The sequence below is a fragment of the Astatotilapia calliptera genome, chromosome 1, assembly GCF_964374335.1.
Source record: "Astatotilapia calliptera chromosome 1, fAstCal68.1, whole genome shotgun sequence".
Classification (NCBI taxonomy): Eukaryota; Metazoa; Chordata; class Actinopteri; order Cichliformes; family Cichlidae; genus Astatotilapia; species Astatotilapia calliptera.
The window spans coordinates 9622352-9649411 of record NC_137422.1 but is presented as its reverse complement, the minus strand read 5'-3'; the positions used below and the strand labels follow the sequence as shown (position 1 = coordinate 9649411).

At 41.7% G+C, this 27060-nt stretch overlaps 4 long non-coding RNA genes across 4 annotated transcripts; 3 read left to right on the top strand and 1 right to left on the bottom strand.

Annotated features, from left to right (window-relative positions):
- The first annotated feature begins 15602 nt into the window (after positions 1–15602).
- On the top strand, positions 15603–17163 carry LOC145430342 (uncharacterized). Its single transcript, XR_013910872.1, has 2 exons — positions 15603–16452; positions 16538–17163. It is a non-coding gene; the product is annotated as an uncharacterized LOC145430342 (long non-coding RNA).
- LOC145430354 (uncharacterized) lies at positions 16931–19035 on the bottom strand. Its single transcript, XR_013910889.1, has 2 exons — positions 17671–19035; positions 16931–17276 (listed from the first exon to the last, which is right to left on the bottom strand). It is a non-coding gene; the product is annotated as an uncharacterized LOC145430354 (long non-coding RNA).
- An 806-nt stretch (positions 19036–19841) lies between these two features.
- On the top strand, positions 19842–20738 carry LOC145430328 (uncharacterized). The gene is made up of 3 exons (XR_013910848.1): positions 19842–19966; positions 20052–20163; positions 20244–20738. It is a non-coding gene; the product is annotated as an uncharacterized LOC145430328 (long non-coding RNA).
- Positions 20739–22671: 1933 nt separating this feature from the next.
- Positions 22672–24222, top strand: LOC145430322 (uncharacterized). Its single transcript, XR_013910811.1, has 2 exons — positions 22672–23313; positions 23548–24222. It is a non-coding gene; the product is annotated as an uncharacterized LOC145430322 (long non-coding RNA).
- Positions 24223–27060: the final 2838 nt, after the last annotated feature.

The following is a 27060-nucleotide window of genomic DNA, read 5'->3' as shown; positions in this document are numbered from 1 at the left end:
AGAGCTTCAGTAACCTGAAAAAACTCCTTCTGGAAAGTCCCGCACTTGCCGTCTATGACCCTGACTTACCTGCTTTTATCACCACAGACGCATCAGACTATGGGCTAGGCGCTGTGTTGACACAGTTACACCCAGATCAAGTGGAGCGGGTTGTGGCGTTCGCCTCCCGAACACTGTCTCCTGCTGAAAGAAAGTACTCCACCACAGAAAAGGAGGCGTTAGCCTGTGTCTGGGCGGTGGAAAGGTGGCGTACATATGTATGGGGCCGCAGATTCACGCTTCGTACTGACCACCAAGCTCTTACTACCCTTCTCAGCACCAAAGGTATGAACAGAGCGGGCATGAGAATCGCACGATGGTCTGCAAGGCTGATGTGTTTTCAGTATGATGTGCAGTACCGTCCTGGTGTTCAGAATGTCATCGCAGACTGCCTCTCACGGGTTCCCCTGATGTACTCCAGCACTGACATTGATGCTGAAAAAGACCTTCTCTTGGAGATAGCTGAAGTTTCTCCTCTCTTGACAGCGACACCGTTGACGGATTTTAAAGCTGAATGTGAGGACTGCCCTGACCTTTCTCTGCTGCAACAGGTTATCCGCTCAGGCTGGTCTAAGGTGAAAAGGTCTCTCCCACCTGAGATACAGCCGTATTTCCTGGTGCGACATGAACTTGCTGTGGAATCACCGTTGGTTTTCCGGGGGACACGTCTGGTGGTCCCAAGGTCCCTGCGGGAAAAGGTGATATGCCTCGCACACGAAGGTCACCAGGGCATAGTTCGCACAAAGCAGCGGCTCAGAGAGCTTTACTGGTGGCCATGCATGGATACTCAAGTCCATGCGATTCTGTCATCGTGCTCAGTCTGTCAATTGTGTGACAAAACGGCCAAAACTGCTCCTACTCCCTTACAGCCGGTTCAGTTTCCAGATGGTCCCTTTCAGCATGTGGCCGTTGACATTGTTGGACCTTTTGACCGCGGGTCGCAGGACTGCAGGTTTGCCATCACACTGGTCGATTACTTCAGCAAATGGCCAGAAGTAGCCTTTACTTCATCAGCTACTACAGACACTGTGATTAGGTTCTTGTCTTCAGTTTTTGCACGGGAGGGAAACCCTTGTGAGCTTACCACAGATAATGGACCACAATTCACTTCATCTGCCTTTGCTGATTTCCTGACGGAAAGGGGCATCAAGCACATCAGAACAAGTGTGTATCACCCTCAAGCGAACGGGTGTGTTGAAAGATTCAACAGAGTGCTGAAGGACTGTGTTCAGGCTGCACAGGTGTCCCAGAAGCTGTGGAAGCCCGCCGTGACAGAGATGCTACAGAATTACCGTGCTACAGCTCATGCAATGACTGGAGCAGCTCCGTTCCAGCTTCTCAGAGGGAGACCCATGAGAACAAAGCTAAATGTCCTGCCGTTTCCCAAAGACACAGGACAGTATGACCAATGCAGGGCCAGAGTCTCTCACCAGCAACGTAAGAGTAAACGCTACACTGATGCAAAGAGGGGGGCAAAACCTCCCCAGCTTGTGGTCGGTGACAGGGTGCGGATACGTAAACCTTTCCGAGTGGGGAAGGGAGAGAGACAGTTCACTGATCCACTGTCAGTGCAGCAACAGACTGGACTGAGCACCTTCATCTTGAGTGATGGAAAGAGATGGAATGCAGCCCGTCTCTCACTCTGCCGCACAGAGAATGCTGAGCCGTTGCAGGCTGGTGACGAGGTTGAAAATAACACAAGAGAAACTCCTAAAAGACCTTCTGTTCCTAACAGACTGAGACAGTTACCAGCTTGGACCAAGGATTATGTTATGAAATGAGTTTAAAAAAAAAAAAATGAAAAGGAAAAAAAAAGTGAAAAAAACACGCTTGAGCTGTTGGGTGCTAATGTTAAGTTCCATACTGCTAGTTTTGAGGTCCAAGTATAATAGAGGATTGATTTACTGTGATTTATTTGTGAGTTTTGTGACTTAAGGTTGTTAAGTTACTACAGTAACCTTAACGGTACAAGTATTCATTATAAAGGACGATTTAGGCACCATAACAAGATTGTATGTTAAGATCACGGGTATAGTTCAAACACCCAGTAATGTTATAAGTGAAATAGGTATTGAAAATGCTGTCTGGTTGCAAAGTTTACTACTGATAATGTTCTGTGCAAATAGTAATGTTGCCATACTAAGTAAGTAATACTGAGGTAGTAGAATTCTGTGAGAATGAGGAGAGATGTTGTGTTTACATACACTGCTAAGATGGTGAAGGGTTGCTTACAAGGGGGACTGAATATGAACATATACTCAGTTACCAGTAGGGGGCTCTGTGACTAAGGATGATGGAAGGAGAGAAGAAGTGAAGTGTATGGTGAGATGAAAAATGGCGAACTACTGCTGAATATATACGTTCCATTACAAACCAAGCCGTCTCCGTTCTTCTGTCGAAACACCACAGCTACATGTTGTTAGTGTTTTTTAGCTCATTGTTTTGTGGGTGACAAAGTGTGTTTGTCGACTGTCAACCTTAGTGTTCTGGAAGAATGAGTTTATTTGAGACCTGAATAAAGTGTTTTGGTAGTTGTAGTGCATTTTGAATGTGAAATGAACTGCTTTGCCAAGCTGAAGGTCAGTTAGGAGAATTGTGTGAAGAGTTTTGCAAAAGTGACCTAAGTATTGAGAAATGTGTCCTAGCGGCTGTAAAAAACTGTAATAGCACCAGTTATTGTGCTGTGTTGTTTTCTGAATCCTGACTGATGTTGGGAAAGAACTGAATTTTTGTCCAAAAAGTCTTTCAATTGTTCACTAATGAACTTTTCTAGAACTTTTGCTAGAACACACAATTTAGATATGGGCCTGTAGTTATTAACATCTGAAGGATCACCTCCTTTCAGCAAAGGGAGAACATAGGCAGATTTCCATATTACAGGGATCTCACTGTTTGAGAGGCTAAGATTAAAAATGTAAGTTATTGGTTCTGCTATAAAATCTGCAGCCAACTTAAAAAAATAGGGATCAAGTTGACTGGTCCTGCAGATTTATTTAGATCCAACAGATTTAAAGCCCTGTGGACCTCAAAAACATTTAGTGGAGAAAAACTGAAGGGTTGGACCACAGATTCAGTTTAAACGGTTGCAGAGAGAGCCTCTTGTTGATTAAGCTGTTTTAAATCTGGATATAAAGATTCAAATAGAGATCCTGAAGAAACAAAATGCTCATTAAAGCAGTTTAGAATGTCACATTTCTCTGTTAAAGTGCAGGAGTCTTTTACAACAAAAGTTGGCATCTCATTTGTAGTTATGTCCCCATAAGAAGATTTTATTATTTTCCAGAATTTTCTAGGATCGTTCAAATGTTTAGTAGTATTTGAAAGATAGAATTCTGATTTGGCCTTTTTAATTAAGGAAGTAGAACAGTTTCTGAGCTGTCTAAAAATCAGCCAATCCACTTCGGATTTAGTTTTTCTGGCCTTAGCCCAGGCAGCATCCCTTTTTTTGAGTAGACTGGAGAGCTGAGGAGAAAACCAAGGGTTGTTTCTGCATTTTACTCTAAATTTGCGGATGGGGGCATGTTTATTTATAATTTTGATAAAAGTATCATAAAAATAATTCCATGCCAGCTCAAGATCAGTTGTCAGGTAGATTCTACTCCAGTTATAGTCCCATAAATCATGAAAGAAAGCTTGCTCACAGAAATGCTTAAAATCTCGTTTAAAAACTATTTGTGGCCTTGATTTTGGGAGCTTCGATTGTCTGACTACAGCTACCACACAGTGGTCACTGATATCATTTGCGAAAACCCCAGTGTGAGAATATTTATACGGCATATTAGTTAAAAATAAATCAATAAGTGATGACTTTTCTGGGCATTTAAGATTTGGACGAGTTGTGCTGTAAATTAGTTGTGTGAGATTATATGAATCACACATGGATTTAAAACTGTCTGAGGCAGAGGACAACTAGTCCCAGTTGAAATCTCCGGCCAGCACAATTTCATTAAAATCTAAAGTAGATAGTTGTTCATTAAGTGAAACTAAAGCCTCACTACTAGCTGAGGGGGATCTATAACAGCCCACAATGGTAATAAAATAGCCCTTGAAAAGTTGGAGCTTGAGGGCAAGAAGTTCAAACTGTTTACAAACAGATACCGATGAATCGACAGTAACATGGAATTTGCTTTTTACATAAATTGCAACACCGCCACCCTTTCTGGGGTGGTCGCAACGGAAAAGATTATAGCCCGTTATTGCAATGTCTTTGTCAGTAATTGATTTAGTAAGCCAGGTTTCTGATAATATAAGAATATCAGTATCTAACTCTTTCATCCAAATTTTCACAAAATCAAGTTTGGGAAGAAGACTTCTGAGTTTTAAAATCACAAGGAGTACTTAAGCATTTGCAATCTGGACCGGGATTAGGTTGCACATTTCCAGATAAAAGAAGCAGAAGAACAATAAAACATTTTCTTTTCACAGATTTTTTTTGTAGGATTACAGACTGATTTCTCTTAGTGCCCAATCTCTTTGGGGGGATGAGAGGATTGGGAAATAAACCAGTGATATGGAATGAATAAATCAGTTGAAATGAGATCTCTGCTGATGATCATGTTTGAGAAGCTTCTAAAAGATGTAAAATCCCACCTTGTTCCCTTTGAGAGGAGTAAGAAGTATGGTGTCTCTTGCTCCACAGACTGTTCCTGCACCTCATGTAGACAAAAATCTGTCAATAAAAGCAATAAAGGAAAAAAGGCTACTGAGGATAACATGCTGACTGATAGATAGACCCGGTAGACCTGTGGTAGAGCCTGGTTGTGGCCTGCTAGGTGATAGTGGAGCCTGGCTGTGGGCTGATGGTGGAGCCTGGTTGTGGCCTGCTGGCTGATGGTAGAGCCTGGTTGTGGCCTGCTGGCTGGACCAGCTAGCTGATGGTGGAGCCAGGTTGTGGTCTGCTGGCTGGACCAGCTAACTGATGGTAGAGCCTGGCTGTGCGGCCTGCTGGCTGATGGTGGAGCCTGGCTTGGTGGCCTGCTGGTTGATGGTGGAGCCTGGTTGTGGCCTGCTAACTAGGGTTGCCAACTCCCTGAAAAATAAATAAGGGACACCTCGTGGCCAGGGCCAGGCAACCCAGTTCACCCTTCCCAGTGTGGTGAATTTTGTCGCTCTTTTTTTTGTGTGTGTGAAATTATTTTTTAACCATTTGACTTGAATTTGATTTAAGCAGATGCATATTCTTTGTGATATGACCATATGGGAAACAAATGATCATTTAGCCATTTATTTTTAGCTCAAAATGACAACATTAACACAGTAAAACAGGTCTCTTTCTTAAACAGAAGCCTGTCATGCTTAACTTTTGAGAATATAAGTAAATCTTTCTTTAAAAGAACTCTGTCCTGCTTAACTTAAAATTATATGGAGGCACAACTTGTAGAACTTTGGAAAGCTCATCCGAGCCTTTTCGATGTGGCATCACAAAATTATCACGACCACAACAACCGTGAAAATAGTTGGATTTACATTGCTGCTCAATCACAGCTGCCTGATCAATGTTTTTCATTAGCAATTTAGCAAAGTTGAAGGTGGTGGCGTGTGTGTGTGAGTGAAAGACGGAGAGGGGGAGCGACAGATTTTCTGTTATAACCTTCATTTTATGGAGGCACAGTGTGAGCACTCAGGTCGCATCAGAGCATCGGGCGGTATAGTGTGAGACCCTGCACGTGACCTACCAACTTCTAACCCCTGCGAGTCAATCGTGCAGTTTGAGCAGGAGCTGAATAACGTGACTGAAAAAAATCGCACAGTGTCTGCCCAGCTTTAGGTGTACTGTCGTCCGAGACTTGCACCACAGTGTCGGCGTTTGTTTCCCTGTTGGCCATGCTTGTTGTTGTGGTCATCTGTTGTCTTCCGGTATTTTCTCCGCAAGCGACCTTTCCTCAACCAATGAGATGAGCGGTAATCTGAATTGTCATACTCGAATTGTCATAAGTGTGCTGTCAGCTCATTGGTCACAAAGCAGGAGAGGGGCCGGGAATTATGTTTTCAAACAAAGCGTTAATTCCATTAACATTTATAGACTACTTTTAATTCTCACTGTATTACGGGACAAAGTGCGTCCCTTATTAGCTCAATACGGGACGTGTACTTTTGTTTCGAAATACGGGACGATTCCGTTTTTTAAGGGACGGTTGGCAACCCTACTGCTAACTGATGGTAGAGCCAGGTTGTGGCCTGCTGGCTGGACCTGCTAGCTGATGGTAGAGCCTGGTTGTGGCCTGCTAGGTGATAGTGGAGCCTGACTTTTGGCTGGTGGTGGAGCCTGGTTGTGGCCTGCTAGCTGATGGTAGAGCCAGGTTGTGGCCTGCAGGCTGAGGGTAGAGCTTGGTTGTGGCCTGCTAGCTGATGACTATTAATTGTTCTTTCCCTTCCCACATACTGTCTATCTGTCGCTCTGCTACTCCTCAGGCTCTCCAGGTGGCTCTGGCTGAACACCAGGGGGATGTGAACTACCTGACTTCAGCTGTGGAGCTGGTCTTCCACAGCAGTGGCAGCCATGTTCCCCATAGTAGCCTGCTCTCTTTTATTTTTTAATTAAAATATTAAACCTGTAAATAACAAAACGTCATACTATATGTTGTTTGCCAATTAACTAGGGTCTAAGGTACAACAACACCTGAACTATCATCTTGGTAGAGGTGCATATATCCAAGCATATCCTCTACAGGCTTGCTGGAAGTCCAAGCACAGAGACAAAAAATGTTATTTCTTAATACAAATGAATGAAGTCACCATCACCCAGTATTCATAAGTGAAGCCAATTTATTTATAAGCACTTTTAAAAGTAACAAGGGTGGACCTGTGCTGCACAACTAATAGGATTAAAACAGAGGAGTAATCACATAAGGGGCAGTGAGTAAAGATGTGTCCACATGTGGTTGTTGGTGAAATCCAAGCCTATAGATAAGGGATGTCAAACTCACTTTGCATCGAGGGTCACCTGCAGCTCACTTTGATGATTAAACATTGATTGAAAACAGTGACTATGGTTGCCGGTGTCTCTAGCTTCACATGTCTGAGAACAGAATCACCAATTACCAGAGTTTGACCCGGGTGTTTCGCTGAGTGGGGAAAAACGGTTAGACACATGAACAAGTATCATTACTGCTAAAGGAGGCCGAGGAGTAACTAAACATCTGACACAATAAGTAGGACAGTGCAGGACGGACAGGTGAAGTAGCCATGGTGATAGTGAGTTAGCTACGAGCTAAGCTAAGTTAGCGAAATAGTACACACACAGTGAGTGAATACTTTGGTAGTGAGTACACAGAAAGTGTGCTTTGTATGAAACACATGAAGATTATACTATGAAAAAAGAATGTATTTAAAATAGGGATGCACCAATACCGATACTGGTATCGGGTATCGGGGCCGATACTGTAAAATGTGTGTGTACTCATATTCGTAAAAGTTAACCGATACCATGAACCGATACTAACTTATTTCATTAATCAGAGGGTGGATTGTCATTTTTGTTGTAGTTTTTTAGATTGGCCACTAGGGGGACATCTCGTGCTAAACAGGCACAGGGTTAGACGAGTGAGACTGGCAGCTTCAGATTAAAAAAAAAAGAGAAACTGGAGGCTGCTGTAGCTAGGCTAAACAAAATGTCAGCAGTGTTGACCGGAACAGCCAACTTTAACTCAGGTTTTGGAAAAGCAATGAAAAATGTCAATAGAAAATCCACGGGCAGTTAAAATAACGGAGGCTCTGACTCATTTTATCGCTCTGGATGACCAGCCATTGCCGGTCGTGGAAAACATAGGATTGCACCATCTTCTCAGCATACTCGAGCTGCGATATGAAATTCCCAGCCGCCGACACATCAGGGAGATAATGGTGCCAAAACTTTCTAAAGAGGTAAAGACAAGCAGTGTGTGCGCGATGTCAGTCCTCGGTTTAACGGCACAGTGGACTGATGATCCACGGGCAGATGGGGAGTTCGTTCGTCAATGCCAAATACTTTTGTTATTTTGTTTGTTTGTTTACAATATGAACACTCTGCAACAATTTAAAAGTTTATTTTATTCTCAAACCTAATTTGTATTTATTTTATTCCCAACAGAAGTATTAATTTATTATTCTTAAAGCTTGAGACAGTGCCAATAGTTCAGTGATATTTTGTTAAATTACAATGTGGAGACTGCAATAATTTAACAGAAGTGTTTATTTTTCACTTGAAATTTTTTTGTGGTCATTTTTATTAAGATATTATTATCGGCAGAGAATAAATAAAACCTGTCTTCCAATTCATTGCATTTGTGTGTATGTGTGTGTGGTAGAAGTATCGGTTTTTGTACTCTGTATCGGCAAGTACTCAGATCCAAGTATCGGTATCGTATCGGTTTGAAAAAATTGGTATCGTTGCATCCCTAATTTAAAAGTTTTTAATTAAATTGCTAAGCAGATAAGCTACTCAAAAACACCACCAAAAACACAGCAGAGAGAGCAAACACCAATATGGCATGATTCAGAGTTGTAGCAGAAGTCAGGGGTGTGCAGGGTGAAGAGAAGACGGGAAAGCTAGTGTCCTGTGTATCGGGTAATCTCGGGGTAGTTTTGTGAAGTGCCTATTGAGGCTTGCTTTGGTTAAGTATGGAGTGAGATTCGAATTCGCCAGATTCTAAATAAATTGGGCAACCAAACACAGCTGATTCCCCCATCACATTGTGTTGTGGAATTGGATTAAGTCCCAGTTACATACTTACTTGAGCATTTCTTCTTCGATGGAACCAGCAAGAAAGAGAAGATTTTCCCCAGTCTGGCAACATTTAGATCTCATTTTGTGTCATTATCCAGATGTACATAAGCATGATTACACACTTAAACAATCATACCAAAACTCTGTCCTGATAGTTTCCACTTTCTCTTTTATATCAGACATACTGAGAAAATATTCGGGATAAATAACCATGAAAACAATTTATTTATTAAGTTTAGAGGTTTTCACATCACATCATTATAATCATTGAGCCTATTTGACTTTAATCGTCCACTTGATGGCGCAGTAGAGCCAATGAATCATCACAATGCTTCGAACCATGAGTCGACCAGTTGGATGAAAAGCTTCAGTTCATCACAAGGCTTCATCTCACCATCACTAGTGTGCAGGCAGGAGTGGTGAAATGGAGCACCCAAAGTGCAGACTCCGGAGACAAACGTGAACTCAAACAGCTTTAATGCTGAACTCAAACAGAACAAAACTAAGACTACGTTCACACTGCAGGCGAAAGCGCATCAAATCCGACATTTTTGACCCTATGCGACCCATATCCGATCATGGTATGACAGTGTGAACAGCACAAATCCGATATTTTCAAATCCGACCTGGGTAACTTTCGTATGTGGTACTGAATCCAATGCAAATCTGATGTTTTAGAAAGCAACTGTTGTTTGAATGGTCATGTTGCATTAAAGCTGTCTTTTACATCACTGACACAAGACAGACGCCAATTATCAGCGCCCGAGAAGACATCAAGAACGCTTCCTGGGCATCCAGTGTAGATGTTAGTGAAACTGTTGGGAAGACAATGTTGAAACATGAACATTTTATTTGTACTTCATAATCTGCAACTATCCTTTGAAGCACCGCTCTTCCCTAAAACAGCAATAAGGATATTTATTAGGCCATATGTAAATAACACAATAACTTTATAACTTAAAGCATAATTGGGAAACAAAGTCCAAAAATCTTTATAGGCCATCAGTCAAACAATACTGTTTGGTCTGGGTCTAAACAGAGCGCATTGTGTGTGACATCTTCTTTTGCGCATGCAGACCACTTTGAGGGTTCACACGAGAGCGCGTTTGCTGTCACATTTTATTTGTAGTATGAACAAGCAGACAAAAAAAAAATCAGATTTGATGAAAAAGTCAGATTTGATGCGCTTCCGCCTGCAGTGCAAATGCCGCCCAAGAACCCAAATAACTTACATAGGCAGCCAGAACACACAGCATATACAATGGCAGATCACAACACAGACAGCGAGAAACACGGGGCTTAAATACACAGAGGAGCAATCAGGGAATGGGAAACAGGAGGGAAACACAGCTGGGGCAAATCAGGCCTAACGAGACAGGGGAAGCAAAACCAGACACATTAATATAAGACATGGACCTTCAAAGTAAAACAGGAAACAAATAGGTACAGACTTGACACAGGGATACAGCAGACAGGGGAGACAGCAACTATGGATCACAGACAGAAAACCAGAACACAAAAACTCTAACAAAACCCACACAGAGAACCTAAACTAAGAATAATCCTATGACCTATAAGGCAAAGCTAGAATATAATGAAATAAACAAAAACAAAGAACCAAAAACAAAAAACACTGGGTTGTGGTGAGACAGGAATGGAATCTTGCCAGAGCTGGATTCGGCATGCTAAAGGATTCGTTCCTCGTTGCCTTGGAAGGGAGCCCATAGCATGTAATGTGGATGAAGTCCTGTGCCTGACCCAGCACAGAGGCGTAATGCTGAGACAGGATAAATTATCTGAATATGCTGTAAAAATATATAATTTTTTAATGTGCATATAACTTTTTTTACTGCAGTTCTTTTTTTTTTCTTTTCTTTTTTTACAGTCTTTTCTGATTGCCTAAGCACATTTTTTGTAACTGTTGGCTATTTTTGCAAACCTCTACACACAAATAAGAAAACCTGTCACCCATTTATCAAAACATTGTAGTTCTCTTGCAAAAGTGAACACAGCTGGATTAACTCTTCACACCTTCGTAAAAATGGTGTTTCCGTATCAAACAGCACACACAAGCCATCATCTACTAAGCACACAACGCGCCAACTGCACACTGATGGCTTTTGCTTTCTCTGTGTACAGATGCCAATTTGAGGTCACACTTTTGTCATAGGTCCATAAACATAGACGGATCCAAACTTCAAGTACTGGTGTTTATTTACACACGTCAAAACAAACACAAGTGTTTATTTGCAAGTCAAAACAAAATAGTAATTTCACTGAGGAAAAAAAAGAAATCAGTCTACATCGTGTTGTCTCTCTGGATCTGGCCACAAAATTTTGTCTACATCACATGCAATGTCCTCTAGCCAAAGGCACTGGGGAAAATATCTTCTGGAATTTTACATCTATGGTATTGTTGTGTTTCTCATTAGAATATGGCAGTGCTACAGATCTTAGTGCAAAGTGACTGTACTAACCGATTCTCATTTCAAAATGTCCTTATGATCTTGCTACAGTGTAGCGGCTCGAGTTAGGCTGAACCCGTTGGCCAGCTTCCCTCAGGGTCGCTCCACGGTTGATTACATGGTCCACTATTGTAGCTCTGATGTCATCAGCAATTCTATTTCTTACTCTTCTTACCCTTCCTCCCCCCCCCTCCTCGTCCTCCTCTTGCTCCTCCTTGTCGTTCTCTTCGTCCTACTTCTTCACCTCCACGTCCTCTTCCTCGGCCTCCTCTACTTCTCACTCTTCCTGCTCCTTCCATTGTACTCCACACACAGAGCTTACCTGTGTTATAGTGCTTTGGCTGATTGCAAAGTGAACTAATTATCTAAAAAAGTTTTCACATGTGGCAGTGTGCCAGACAGTTGGCAAAATAGTGTAAATAATAGCCATAAATGTGTATAGTTTTGCTAGGAGTGTGTTGATCATTTGGGAATTGAGTGTAAAGCAGTGAGTTGTGTTTACAGTTCTGCAAAAAGAGTGCTGTGCAGAGGATTGTAGCTACAGGTTTGCAAAGTGTGTGTTACAAAATGGCAAACTGAGTGCAAAGCAGTGTTTGTGCTTTTAGTTTTGCAAACTCAGTGAGTGGTTTTGCTATAAGTATTAATAGTTTTAGAAATTGTGCTATAGGATTCACAGTTAGTGTTTAAGCATTCAGAAAAAACTGTATTCTGTTTCTTACTCTTCTTACCCTTTCTCTTTCCCCTCCTCGTCCTCTTCTTGCTCCTCCTTGTCCTCTTCCTCTAACTTCCTCTAACCCTCTTGCTTCTTCACCTACACGTCCTCTTCCTCCAACTTCTTCACCTCCACGTCCTCTCCTTCGGCCTCCTCTGATTCTCACTCTTCTCACTCTTACTGCTCCTTCCATTGTACTCCACATAGACAGCTTACCTGTGGCCTGTTTATAGTGCTTAGGCTGATTGCAAAGTGGACTAATTATCTAAAACACTTTTCACATGTGAAAGTGTGCCAGACAGTTGGCAAAATAGTGTTAATGATAGCCATACATGTGTATAATTTTGCTAGGAGTGTGTTGGAAATTTGGTAATTGAGTGTAAGCAGTGAGTTGTGTTTAAAGTTCTGCAAATAGAGTGTTGTGCAGTGAATTGTGCCTACAGTTTTGCAAAGTGTGTGTTACAAAATTGCAAACTGAGTGCAAAGCAGTGTTTGTGCTTTTAGTTTTGCAAACTCAGTGAGTGGTTTTGCTATAAGTATTAATAGTTTTAGGAATTGTGCTATAAGAATCACAGTTAGGGTTAAAGCCATCAGAAAAAACTGTAAAATGTGAGTACAAGAATAAATGAATGAATAGATAAATATTATTTTCCAGCTATCTCACAGTGTTTTGTATTTATTTTTGTAGTGTCTAATCTTTGCTAAGTTGTGTTTGCACATTGGCTGGTTTTGTGTGGCTTTTGACAGTAGTGGTTGATTTTGAGTAAAGTTCAAAAAGTTTTGGGTCAAACGTTTGGTTTTGCAAGACAAGTTAAAGGTTATGTGAGTGTAACTTGAATTTTACACTTTGTGTTTAGTGTTTTGACACAAAGAGATGAGATTTTAGGAAATGTGTTTTAGCAATTCAGAAAAACTGTAATGACAAGTACATTCCTGTCAGGTGAGTTCCTGTGTTCAGACTCTCACTGGACCTGAGTCATTACCTGTTACACTTGTGTGTTGCCTTCCTTGATGACTCTCACGTGTGCTGCGTGGAGGCCTCTGTGCTGCGGGCAGGCTGTATTTTCTGCTGCAACATCTCAACAGGAAATAATAAGACTGGTGATCTATTCATATCAGTAACATCGGCAGGTTTCTAGTGCAGGAAGTAATAAATTCAGCCCTCGTGTTTGCACTACAGGTTGCTTTCATGAGTATTTCTGTTTTTGTGGTGGGGGGATTTTTCCTCGTTCCAATGATGTAAACAAAAACATTCATTGTGCTTTCTACAATGGCTAGTAATCTTTTTGTCCTACTGTTCATTTACAGTACAGGAAAGGTTTTGTTTGGTTATGATTGTTTTGCAAGAAATACTTCAATTACAGTGGGGTAGTCTTGATTAAAATGTTATATGAGAACTGTGGCACCATGTGTGACCAGATATGGGCATGTAGTCATCGCCAGACTGTCATCAAACGTGAAGTTTGGGACAGACTGGACAAAGTACACTTTTAGAGATGAAAATCTTATGTCCAGTGGTAAATGATCAAAATTCCACCACAAACATGGCTTTGACCAAGATGTCCCTTTCTGAAGTAACCCCAACAAGTTCCTGAAGTAACCAAATGGAATTTAACCAGTGACCTCTCACTTTGCAGGCGAATGTGTAAACCAGCGATGCCTGGAAAACACTAAAACTGTGCCAAAATGCCATTTTACATTTAAAATGATGGACTTCCAGACTTCCTCTTTGGATTGGGCTCACTGAATCTGTGTGTAATACAGTTTTTTCTGATTGCTTAAGCACATTTTTTGTAACTATTTGCTAATTTTGCAAAACTCTTCACACAAATAAGAAAACCTGTCACCCAATAATCAAAACATTGTAGTTCTCTTGCAAAAGCAAACACAGCTAGATTAACTCTTCACACCTTCGTAAAAATGGTGTTTCCGTATCAAACAGTACACACAAGCCATCATCTACTAAGCACACAATGCGCCAACTGCACACTGATGGTATGAATAAAAAACACATCTGGCTTTTGCTTTCTCTGTGCACAAGGTAGGCCATGTCAGTCTGAGCTCATACTTCTGTCATAGATCCATAAGCATAGACGGATCCAAACTTCAAGTACATCAAAACAAACACAAGTGTTTATTTCCAAGTATAGGATTATTTGCAATCGCCATAATGACTATATGGGTTACTTGGTCTGCAGTGAACATGCTTCCTCTGCCCCCAGCATCTGGTCATCTAGCAATTCTGTAAAGTAACAATTTCAGTATTTTTACATCAATGGTATTGGTGTGTTTCTCATTGGCATATGGCAGTGCTACAAATCTTTGTGCAAAGTGACTGTACTAACCGATTCTCATTTCAAGATGTCCTTATGGTACTTGCTACAGTGTAGCGGCTCGAGTTAGGCTGGACCCGTTGGCCAGCTACCCTCAGGGTCATTCCACGGTTGATTACATGGTCCACTATTGTAGCTCTGATGTCATCAGCAATTCTATTTCTTACTCTTCCTACCCTTCCTCTTCCCCCTCCTCATCTTCCTCTCCCTCCTTCTCGTCTTCCTCTTGCTCCTCCTTGTCCTTGTCGTCCTCTTCATCCTACTTCTTCACCTCCACGTCCTCTTCCTCGGCCTCCTCTACTTCTCACTCTTTCTGCTCCCTCCATTGTACTCCGCACACACAGCTTACCTGTATTATAGTGCTTAGGCTGATTGCAAAGTGAACTAATTATCTAAAAAACTTTTCACATGTGAAAGTGTGCCAGACAGTTGGCAAATTAGTGTTAATGATAGCCATACATGTGTATACTTTTGCTAGGAGTGTGTTGGAAATTTGGTAATTGAGTGTTGTGCAGTGAATTGTGCCTACAGTTTTGCAAAGTGTGTGTTACAAAATTGCAAACTGAGTGCAAAGCAGTTTTTGTGCTTTTAGTTTTGCAAACTCAGTGAGTGGTTTTGCTATAAGTCTGAATAGTTTTAGAGATTGTGCTACAGGAATCACAGTTAGGGTTTAAGCATTCAGAAAAAACTGTAAATGTCATACACGTATTTCAAGCTGTAAATAAGCTGTTAGAAGTTCTACTAAAGTTTCTAAAGTGTTGGTGTAGATCCATTTCCACAGTGCCAGTGACTTTAAAAAAAAGTTACATTTTACAGTACATTTTGACCTGATGTGAAGAATGCAAAAAATTTCATTAGTTTGGAAGCATGTTTGATATATTACATAGGTGTCAAACTCTGGCCCGCGGGCCAAATTTGGCCCACAGCCTAATTACATTTGGCCCACGAAGCCATACCAAATTATTATCAGAGCTGGCCTACTGGTATTATACAGCTAATATATATATTGTTTAGTATTAAGCTTTGCTTGTTCCATATTCAGTTTTTCAGCAAAACGTGTTTGAGTCCATAAGAAAAGATTCATTCTTATATCTGGAGGAAGATATTTTTTCAATGAATATAAATGTTAGCCCACAACTTTGTTCCAGTTTTGAATTTTGGCCCACTTTGTATTTGAGTTTGACACCCCTGATATATGATATATTTGCCTGACCAATAAAATTTTATTATTATTATTATTATTATTATTATTATTGTTGTTGTTGTTGTTGTTGTTGTTGTTGTTGTTGAATGGGGCCTTTCCCCTGTGAGTGGCCAGCTCCCAGCTAAAATGTGGATTTTGTGCCATCTGGGCCCTGTTTCAGGAAGCCGGTTTAGTGGAAAAACTGAGTAAGTATACCCTGAGTTAACGAAAACTCTGGGTTTTCGGTTTCACAAAGCGAGTTCAGCTGCAGCCTGAGTGAGTCACTATGACGACACACTCCGTGAAGCTAACCTGCCCCCTAGCAGGTTTACTACAACTAACCCTGACTGTCTCCGCCCCTTTGTCGGAAACCTGACAGTAGGAAGTGTCGGACATGGCGTGCCACTTCCTTGAAGAGCCAGTAGATCGTGAAGCCCAAATTCTCCGCAGAGCTCTCCGCCGGGAGAGAGTGATCAGAGCGCGTTTGGACATTTTATCATTTCCTGATGATTTTCTGTGCGAACGTTACCGTTTCTCAGCACAATCTATAATTTATTTGGATAACATCCTCAGGCCATATATTACGCATGTGACACATCGCGGACATGCTCTCAGTTCATTGCATATTATTTGTATTGCACTTCGGTTTCTTGCAAACGGGAGCTTTCTGTATAATATTGGTGACGCTGAGCACGTTTCCAAGGCTACCGTCTGTCGGGCAGTCAGGAATGTTACAGTTGCACTGAAACGTCTCCTGTACTCGTTTGTGGTGTTCCCCGGTCACAGACCCACAAGATTTATCAAAGAGGGATGCCACAAAATTGCAGGTATCAGGATGACCAAAACTTAATTTATGATGTGGTGATACTTGAACTACTACTTAAATTGCACATTTATTTTCAGGGTTCCCAGGCGTGATTGGCTGTACAGATGGCACTCACATTCCAATCATTGCTCCTTCAGTAAATGAAGGAGACTATGTGAACAGGAAGTCTTTCCACAGCATTAATGTACAGGTACATAGTTCCCTGTAGCATGTCAAACTAACAAATTATTTCATTATAGTAATGGATGCTAATTTGTGTTCTCTGCACTGTGAAGATCATATATGATGCTGCCAACATTATCACAAATGTGGAAGCCAAGTGGCCAGGCTCTGTCCATGACTCACAAATATTCCATGAATGTACACTGAGCACAAAATTTGGACATGGTGAGTTGAGAATACTTTAAAATATATAAAGACCAATTGCTTCAGGGACATTTGAACTGAAGTGTACCCTTCTGTCTTAGGAGAGTTCACTGGCTACTTGCTTGGTGATAGGGGGTATCCATGTTTACCCTATTTGCTTACCCCTTACCCTGACCCTGAACCGGGCCCACAGCAGCGATATAATCTGGCTAATTGCAGGACAAGAGCCAGAATTGAAATGACTATCGGAATGCTTAAGGCCCGGTTCCAGTGCCTGCAAAGACTCAGGGTCACCCAAGAAAGGGCATGTGACATTATTGTGGCATGTGTGATTCTTCACAACATTGCCACAATTAGAGGAGAACACTGTCCTTCTGAACCAAACAGCAGTGATCCAAACCATGAACATCCTGACCCTCCCACGGACATACAAGATGGAAGAGCAGTCAGAGACACCATATGTCACAATCATTTCTTTTGACCCATCACCTCAACATGTTGAAAGAAGAATAAACAGATTTTTTGTTCAACTGGCTTTATTGGTCGCCTGTATTTCCTGTACACAAAGTATTAAAAGATGTAAACCTCATAAAGTGTCTCTGTTGCTTCCTCCTCTGTAACAGCTGTCAATGTTTCTTCATTATTTTCCTGTAGTAAAGAAATAAACAACATTGCTGTTCTACTGTAAACTCATATAATCTGTGGAGTATTACTCACAACTGCATGTTGGTCTGGCTCAACAGGAGGCTGCACCAGATGCAGTACACCATCACCATCAACTGATAGAATATGAGGTTTATACAGGTCACTTATAACTTACAAGGGACCAAATGGCAATTAACAAACATACCAAGCACCTTACACTTCATTGTCATTATGCTCTCAAAGACAACCAAGGCTGAGGGAAGGCAAAATCAGTCGGAAAATAACTTCACTACAAAATAATTCATTATGGTAAAGAGTTTATCAAATGAATGTGTCGCACTGCAAAGGTGACTGTGAAGAAAGGATGTATGCACATCATGTATTATTTTGAATTTACCCCTTATGTAGGCACTTGTGTCTTGCGGGGTTATTGACTCAGAGGATGTCCCCGCAGAGATGCCTTCGGCCACAGGGCGCCCACTGTTTTGGCTGAGGGCCAACTGCTCAGCCTCTGTGAGTGGTGGTGGTGGAGGACCCCCACCTGTTTTTCGGGCCTCCGCTTTTTTTCTGTTGGCTATAACGGGCCACATTTGAGCATACAGAGTAAGCAAATATGTACTTGTAATGTGCTCAGATAATTTCAATAAGTGCTTACAGAAAGAAAATTAATGTAGCCTCTAACTGCAATTGATTTACATGGGACAAACAGACCAAGCACTATGGCTCATAATACAATTACACCTTACCTGTTTGGACTATATTTTTATATTTCATTTTTACTTGCTGCCAGGCACGTTTGGGGCCTGTTGGGTTGCACCTGCGCTCACATCACATCACAAAATAAAATGTATATGTAGTGGCAATTCCTTTACTTTTGTAAGATCAAACGTCCCACAACTTAAAGTCCACAAGCCACTGCTGCACTGAGGTAATATTTCGTACGCAGGCAAAAGAAGTCCATTGTCCAAACCTTTTAGTTGAGAGTTTTGGTTTTGGTTTATTTATCCATTTGGCAAGCAATAACAAGATCCTTCCTACTGCTTCTCCTGCTCTGGTAAAAAACCATAGGCCCACCCCAATGCATGCTGGTCCTATACCAGTCTCTTTATTTATAGAAACAAAATGGCCCTACAGCTCTTACTGACTAATTTAACAAAATAACAACAAACAAAACAAATCATTTCAAACAAAATATTAACCGACAAATAAACCCCAAAATATAAGTAAACTAACAACAAACTTTAACTAATTTCAAAAATAAGAACAAAAACAAAAATAAAGAACAAATAGCTCCAACAGTATAAAATAACAAATAAAATAACATATGATAAAATAACGTGTTAAATGGGTGGAAATCCCTCGATCAATGTTTAAATTAACACTCACGCATTGACTCTGTCGGCTATGTTTTGCCATGCATGCTTTTGCAGCTGTGGCTGTGTTACTTTTTTCCGCGGAATTTGCATGTTATCGGCATATGCTGCCATCAGAATTTCGGCCTCAAGCGCTGTGAAATACATTGACCGCGCCTTCTTTCCCTCCGTCTCCATGGTGACTCGCTTAATCTGTGCTCCGCTTATCAGGGCTTTATGTATCCTCGTCCGCGCGCTTCACTTGGGGTTAAAGCAACTCCGCGTTGACTGAACTAATTGTTATCAGCCTTTCTGAAACGGAATATTCCGAGTTGGACAGTTCGGGGTTACTCAACCGTGAGTGTCGTTTTTCACTCTGAGTTTTCCAAACCGGCTTCCTGAAACAGGGCCCTGGTGGTCAGGATTTATAAGGTCAGTGCTTTATCATAGCTTAAACTGTGCAGGGTAAAGGCCTCAGTTGCTGGGAAAAGCACAGGGCCCTGTTTCAGGAAGCCGGTTTAGTGGAAAAACTGAGTAAGTATACCCTGAGTTAACGAAAACTCTGGGTTTTCGGTTTCACAAAGCGAGTTCAGCTGAAGCCTGAGTGAGTCACTATGACGACACACGCCGTGAAGCTAACCTGCCCCCTAGCAGGTTTACTACAACTAACCCTGACTGTCCCCGCCTCTTTGTCGGAAACCTGACAGTAGGAAGTGTCGGACATGGCGTGCCACTTCCTTGAAGAGCCAGTAGATCGTGAAGCCCAAATTCTCCGCAGAGCTCACCGCCGGGAGAGAGTGATCAGAGCGCGTTTGGACATTTTATCATTTCCTGATGATTTTCTGTGCGAACGTTACCGTTTCTCAGCACAATCTCTAAGTTATGTGAATAACATCCTCAGGCCATATATTACGCATGTGACACATCGCGGACATGCTCTCAGTTCATTACGTATTATCTGTATTGCACTTCGGTTTTTTGCAAACGGGAGCTTTCTGTATAATATTGGTGACGCTGAGCACGTTTCCAAGGCTACCGTCTGTCGGGCAGTCAGGAATGTTACAGTTGCACTGAAACGTCTCCTGTACTCGTTTGTGTTCCCCGGTCATAGACCCACAAGATTTATCAAAGAGGGATGCCACAAAATTGCAGGTATCAGGATGACCAAAACTTAATTTATGATGTGGTGATACTTGAACTACTACTTAAATTGTACATTTATTTTCACGGTTCCCAGGCGTGATTGGCTGTACAGATGGCACTCACATTCCAATCATTGCTCCTTCAGTAAATGAAGGAGACTATGTGAACAGGAAGTCTTTCCACAGCATTAATGTGCAGGTACATAGTTCCCTGTAGCATTTCAAACTAACAAATCATTTCATTATAGTAATGGATGCTAATTTGTGTTCTCTGCACTGTGAAGATCATATATGATGCTGCCAACATTATCACAAATGTGGAAGCCAAGTGGCCAGGCTCTGTCCATGACTCACAAATATTCCGTGAATGTACACTGAGCACAAAATTTGGACATGGTGAGTTGAGAATACTTTAAAATATATAAAGACCAATTGCTTCAGGGACATTTGAACTGAAGTGTATCCTTCTGTCTTAGGAGAGTTCACTGGCTACTTGCTTGGTGATAGGGGGTATCCATGTTTACCCTATTTGCTTACCCCTTACCCTGACCCTGAACCGGGCCCACAGCAGCGATATAATCTGGCTAATTGCAGGACAAGAGCCAGAATTGAAATGACTATCGGAATGCTTAAGGCCCGGTTCCAGTGCCTGCAAAGACTCAGGGTCACCCCAGAAAGGGCATGTGACATTATTGTGGCATGTGTGATTCTTCACAACATTGCCACAATTAGAGGAGAACACTGTCCTTCTGAACCAAACATCAGCAGTGATCCAAACCATGAACATCCTGACCCTCCCACGGACATACAAGATGGAAGCGCAGTCAGAGACACCATATGTCACAATCATTTCTTTTGACCCATCACCTCAACATGTTGAAAGAAGAATAAACAGATTTTTTGTTCAACTGGCTTTATTGGTCACCTGTGTTTCCTGTACACAAAGTATTAAAAGATGTAAACCTCATAAAGTGTCTCTGTTGCTTCCTCCTCTGTAACAGCTGTCAATGTTTCTTCATTATTTTCCTGTAGTAAAGAAATAAACAACATTGCTGTTCTACTGTAACCTCATATAATCTGTGGAGTATTACTCACAACTGCATGTTGGTCTGGCTCAACAGGAGGCTGCACCAGATGCAGTACACCATCACCATCAACTGATAGAATATGAGGTTTATACAGGTCACTTAAACTTACAAGGGACCAAATGGCAATTAACAAACATACCAATCACCTTACACTTCATTGTCATTATGCTCTCAAAGACAACCAAGACTGAGGGAAGGCAAAATCAGTCGGAAAATAACTTCACTACAAAATAATCCATTATGGTGAAGAGTTTATCAGATGAATGAGTGGCACTGCAAAGGTGACTGTGAAGAAAGGATGTATGCACATCATGTATTATTTTGAATTTACCCCTTATGTCGGCACTTGTGTCTTGCGGGGTTATTGACTCAGAGGATGTCCCCGCAGAGATGCCTTCGGCCACAGGGCGCCCACTGTTTTGGCTGAGGGCCAACTGCTCAGCCTCTGTGTAGTGGTGGAGGACCCCCACCTGTTTTTCGGGCCTCCGCTTTTTTTCTGTTGGCTATAACGGGCCACATTTGAGCATACAGAGTAAGCAAATATGTACTTGTAATGTGCTCAGATAATTTCAATAAGTGCTTACAGAAAGGAAATTAATGTAGCCTCTAACTGCAATTGATTTACATGGGACAAACTGACCAAGCACTATGGCTCATAATACAATTACACCTTACCTGTTTGGACTATATTTTTATATTTCATTTTTACTTGCTGCCAGGCACGTTTGGGGCCTGTTGGGTTGCACCTGCGCTCACATCACATCACAAAATAAAATGTATAAAATAACAAATAAAATAACATATGATAAAATAACGTGTTAAATGGGTGGAAATCCCTCGATCAATGTTTAAATTAACACTCACGCATTGACTCTGTCGGCTATGTTTTGCCATGCATGCTCCCTTTCTTTTGCAGCTGTGGCTGTGTTACTTTTTTCCGCGGAATTTGTATGTTATCGGCATATGCTGCCATCAGAATTTCGGCCTCAAGCGCTGTGACATACATTGACCGCGCCTTCTTTCCCCCCGTCTCCATGGTGACTCGCTTAATCTGTGCTCCGCTTATCAGGGCTTTATGTATCCTCGTCCGCGCGCTTCACTTGGGGTTAAAGCAACTCCGCGTTGACTGAACTAATTGTTATCAGCCTTTCTGAAACCGAATATTCCGAGTTGGACAGTTCGGGGTTACTCAACCCTGCGTATCGTTTTTCACTCTGAGTTTTCTAAACCGGCTTCCTGAAATAGGGCCCAGGTGTATTACAGTTTTTCTGAACTGTTAAAACACTAAACCCCATTGTAAAAACTAAACTGTCAACTATGAAAACTCTTTCATCAAATCAATCCCACAGTTGCCAAAATCTAAACACTATTCATCTGGTTAGGACACCATTTGCAAATCTCAGTCTCCCATTTACCAAAACTCTAAACACAAAACACACTTAGCAGTGTGGTGCACTTGTTGTCATGTGAAGGCTGTGTGCAGGCAGGAGCGGTGAAATAGAGGACCCAAAGTGCAGACTCCGGACACAAACGTGAACTCGAACAGCTTTAATGCTGAACTCAAACAGAACAAAACTAAGAATCCAAATAACTTACACTGGCAGACAGAACACACAGCATATATGATGGTAGATCACAACACAGAAAAACTGTGTCCCTGCTGTACCTATACTCGTTACACATTAAGGATCACCAGTGTTTTTCATTTAGGCAGCGACTGTCCTTCTTCTCTCACCCGGAGAATTCTTCAGGCATCTTCCCGCCTTTGATAAATGCCTATCTGGGATAACCACATGTATTCAGGGTTTCTTTACAGTTTTTGCCCGTTGCTTGAACACTATAAACCCATGCTCAGACTAAAGTAACACAACGTGAAGCTTTTGTTACCATACCTCAAACACATGTACCCATACCTTAAACAAAAGCGCTGCTTTGCACCCCAGTACCAATTATGCAACACTCCTACTCCTTTATGCAACACACCTACCCCTTTATGCAACACACATGGTCCTGCATGCTACACTCTATTTCATACATAAGACACTTCGCTCACAAAATGAAATCTCAGGGTGCCATTCGGAAAACACATGTATCCAAAATACAAAACACATCGGGTAATTGCAACCACTCAAATACACACCTGAAGGCACGTACTTGCAAAACTGAACACCAATTAGCCAACTACAAAAAGCCCTCAGCGTAGCCATTTCAAGAACTTTGCAAGCATGGATGGAGGGAGAGCAAGAGGAAGAGAAAGAGGTAGAGGAGGAGGAGGAAGAGGAGGAGAAGGCCGAAGAGGCCATGAACGGACCCATATTTCTGATGAAATAAGAGCAACTTTGGTGGACCATGTCATCAACCATGGCCTGACTATGAGGGAAGCTGGGCAGAGAGTCCACCCACATCTAAGCCGCTTCACAGTGGCATCTGTAATACGAACATTCCGACTAGAAAACAGGTCTGTCTTCACCTCCATACCTTCTGCTCTACTCAGATGGTTTCATAGCACTGTTCTACAGTATATCACATTACCATATCAAGTGTACGGGGTGCTAATGCTCCTTTTGCAGCCAAAGTGGCTGATTCCTTATATTGAAGTACAGTGTTGTACAGTGGATGACACAGTACATACAGTAAAGTACTGTAAGAAAAATAAGCAAACCGATGACAATATGTGGTTGTATTCCTCCAGAATGACCCGAAGACCTTCTGGGGGAGGACGGCAACGCCTGTTCACACAACAGCAGGAACTTGCCGTTGTGGACCTAGTGAGGGCAGACAATGCCATCCGTCACCAGGTTTGTGGTGATATGGGATCATGTCAGTTTCCATCGGGCTGCTCTGGTCTAGGCCTGGTTCTCCAACCACAATCAATTTGAAGTGGTATACTTGCCCCCTTACTCACCATTTTTAAACCCTATTGAGGATTTTTTTAGGCTTGGAGATGACGTGTATATGACCGCCAACCACATGCCCGCATGCCTCTTCTGCAGGCAATGGAACAGGCCTGCGGCGACATTCAGGTGACAGCAATCCATGGATGGTTTCGACATGCAAGAGGATATTTTCCCCGGTGCCCAGCGGGAGAGGACACTGCTTGCGATGTTGATGAGGTCCTGTGGCCAGACCCCAACAGACGGCGGGATCCATGAGCCCACTTATGCACAATTGTCATGGTTTTTTGTGTTTACAGTATAGTGTTTTTTCTATTGCAGTATTATTGTGTTGTGGGTTTTTTTTTTTTTTTTTGCTTTATCTGAATTCATGGTACTGCGATGTACAATATTGAGTAGGTCTATTTGCATTTTTGGTTGTTTGGAAATGTGTCTCCTGTAAATGTGCCTTCTGAATACACAATGGAAATCAAGGACTGCAGTGTTTTATGTAAAGAAGACTAGTGTGTTCCCCCTGATCTGTAAGTGTTTGCATATGATGCAAGTATGTGTCATTTTGTCAACAGAGTTACATTTTGACAGAGGAATGTCAGGTTTTGACAGCAGAGTTTAGGTTTTGGGAGTGGAGTTTCATTTTGGCACAGATGTGTATGGTATATTTCCCAGTGTTGTGTCGTGTTTACTTGTGTTTAGAGTTTTGGCACAATGAGCGACGTTTTGCCAAATGTGTTCAAGCAATGGGCAAAAACTGTAATATAATGTTCTTCAGCTTCTCTACCTGCTGTCTATGTGTTCACGCTTTGTTGCAGTGACCCGATGCCACCTAATTTGCGCGCCAATGGATGATTAGAGTTAAATGTTTAAGAGTTAACCTTAAAAACATTGGTTTATAGACAATGTTCCCTGGCACGGTCTCTGCGCACAAAAAATCTGCGTTGTGCACAAAATAAAATCTAACCTGAATTGAAATTAAAATTAATACTTTAACAATTCTATTTTGCAGTGTTAGTCAGTGACTGGCTGCTCCCGTGTGGGATTAGAACGATGCCACCTTATCCCATAGTCCAGCCAATAATGCGATTCACAGTGGTATATACGCAGCCAATCACCGTCGTTGACAGGCTATGACAGCGTCCTTATGTGCCGACACCGGTGTTTTAGCTGGCAAAGCGGCGTGGCTGATGTGGAGTGAAGCCACGTTACAGTTTTTTCTGATTGCTTAAGCACATTTTTTGTAACTATTTGCTAATTTTGCAAAACTCTTCACACAAATAAGAAAACCTGTCACCCAATCATCAAAACATTGTAGTTCTCTTGCAAAAGCAAACACAGCTGGATTAACTCTTCACACCTTTGTAAAAATGGTGTTTCCGTATCAAACAGTACACACAAGCCATCATCTACTAAGCACACAATGCGCCAACTGCACACTGATGGTATGAATACAAAACACATCTGGCTTTTGCTTTCTCTGTGCACAAGGTAGGCCATGTCAGTTTGAGCTCATACTTCTGTCATAGATCCATAAGCATAGAGGGATCCAAACTTCAAGTACTGGTGTTTATTCAAACACATCAAAACAAACACAAGTGTTTATTTCCAAGTATAGGATTATTTGCAATCGCCATAATGACTATATGGGTTACTTGGTCTGCAGTGAACATGCTTCCTCTGCCCCAGCATCTGGTCATCTAGCAATTCTGTAAAGTAACAATTTCAGTATTTTTACATCAATGGTATTGGTGTGTTTCTCATTGGCATATGGCAGTGCTACAAATCTTTGTGCGAAGTGACTGTACTAACCGATTCTCATTTCAAGATGTCCTTATGGTACTTGCTACAGTGTAGCGGCTCGAGTTAGGCTGGACCCGTTGGCCAGCTACCCTCAGGGTATTGTAGCTCTGATGTCATCAGCAATTCTATTTCTTACTGTTCCTACCCTTCCTCTCCCCCCTCCTCATCTTCCTCTCCCCCCTCCTCGTCTTCCTCTTGCTCCTCCTTGTCCTTGTCGTCCTCTTCGTCCTACTTCTTCACCTCCACGTCCTCTTCCTCGGCCTCCTCTATTTCTTACTCTTTCTGCTCCCTCCATTGTACTCCGCACACACAGCTTACCTGGATTATAGTGCTTAGGCTGATTGCAAAGTGAACTAATTATCTAAAAAAGTTTTCACATGTGAAAGTGTGCCAGACAGTTGGCAAATTAGTGTTAATGATAGCCATACATGTGTATACTTTTGCTAGGAGTGTGTTGGAAATTTGGTAATTGAGTGTTGTGCAGTGAATTGTGCCTACAGTTTTGCAAAGTGTGTGTTACAAAATTGCAAACTGAGTGCAAAGCAGTTTTTGTGCTTTTAGTTTTGCAAACTCAGTGAATGGTTTTGCTATAAGTCTGAATAGTTTTAGAGATTGTGCTACAGGAATCACATTTAGGGTTTAAGCATTCAGAAAAAACTGTAATGACAACGTGTACAACCACTGGAGATGTGAGCAGGACAGATGGAATAATTGAGGGGAAAAGTGTGGACTTTATAACAGTCTTTAAATTGTGTTGATAGGCCAAGTAAAACCAGAGTTGTGATAAAAAGAAATGCAATGTTTGGTTTTCTTCCTGAATACTATCGTTGTTTATATTTACTGTGGGAAGAAACGATAAAAGCGGCGTTTTATAAGAAAAAAAGCTCGGAAGCTCTCTCCGCCTGTGAGCAACAACAACCACGCCCCCTCTCCCCCGCTGCCCCTTTCTTATTCGTCCAAAAAAGTACAATGTCGACCAATTAAAAAATGATATGTCAACAACTTGGCATCTAGTTGTTAAGAAACGGGGGGAAGTTTTAGGAGTGATGGCGGTGTTTTGAGATGTGAGAGATTTCAGACGTTTAGCACAAATCTTGTGTAGTTAGTGTGTAGTGTAGTCAATAGTTTTGTTGTGTGTGTCAGAACAATGAGGCGACTGCTGAATGTTACAGGTGTAACAGCAGTGATACATCTCCTGTTGTCAGGCCTGCAGGTATCAGGCTGTTGTTCTCCTTTATCTCATAGTGGACAGAAATTATTTTTTGGAGTGGCACAAATAATTTGTGTGGCATCAAATTTGATGCAGAACAGCTGATTGTTCTGTAAATAGTTTGAAATGTTTATTTAAAAATGCATTGGCTGCATTTAAAAAAATAGCTGCAAAAAACTTTGTTTGCTAAACTCAGTTACTTTTTTGATGAAGTAACTATATAATTAATTGCCCAACATTGGTCATTATATACGGTATTTTGCAGACAGAGAGCTCCAGGACTCTCTCCCAGACCACAGACTCATAC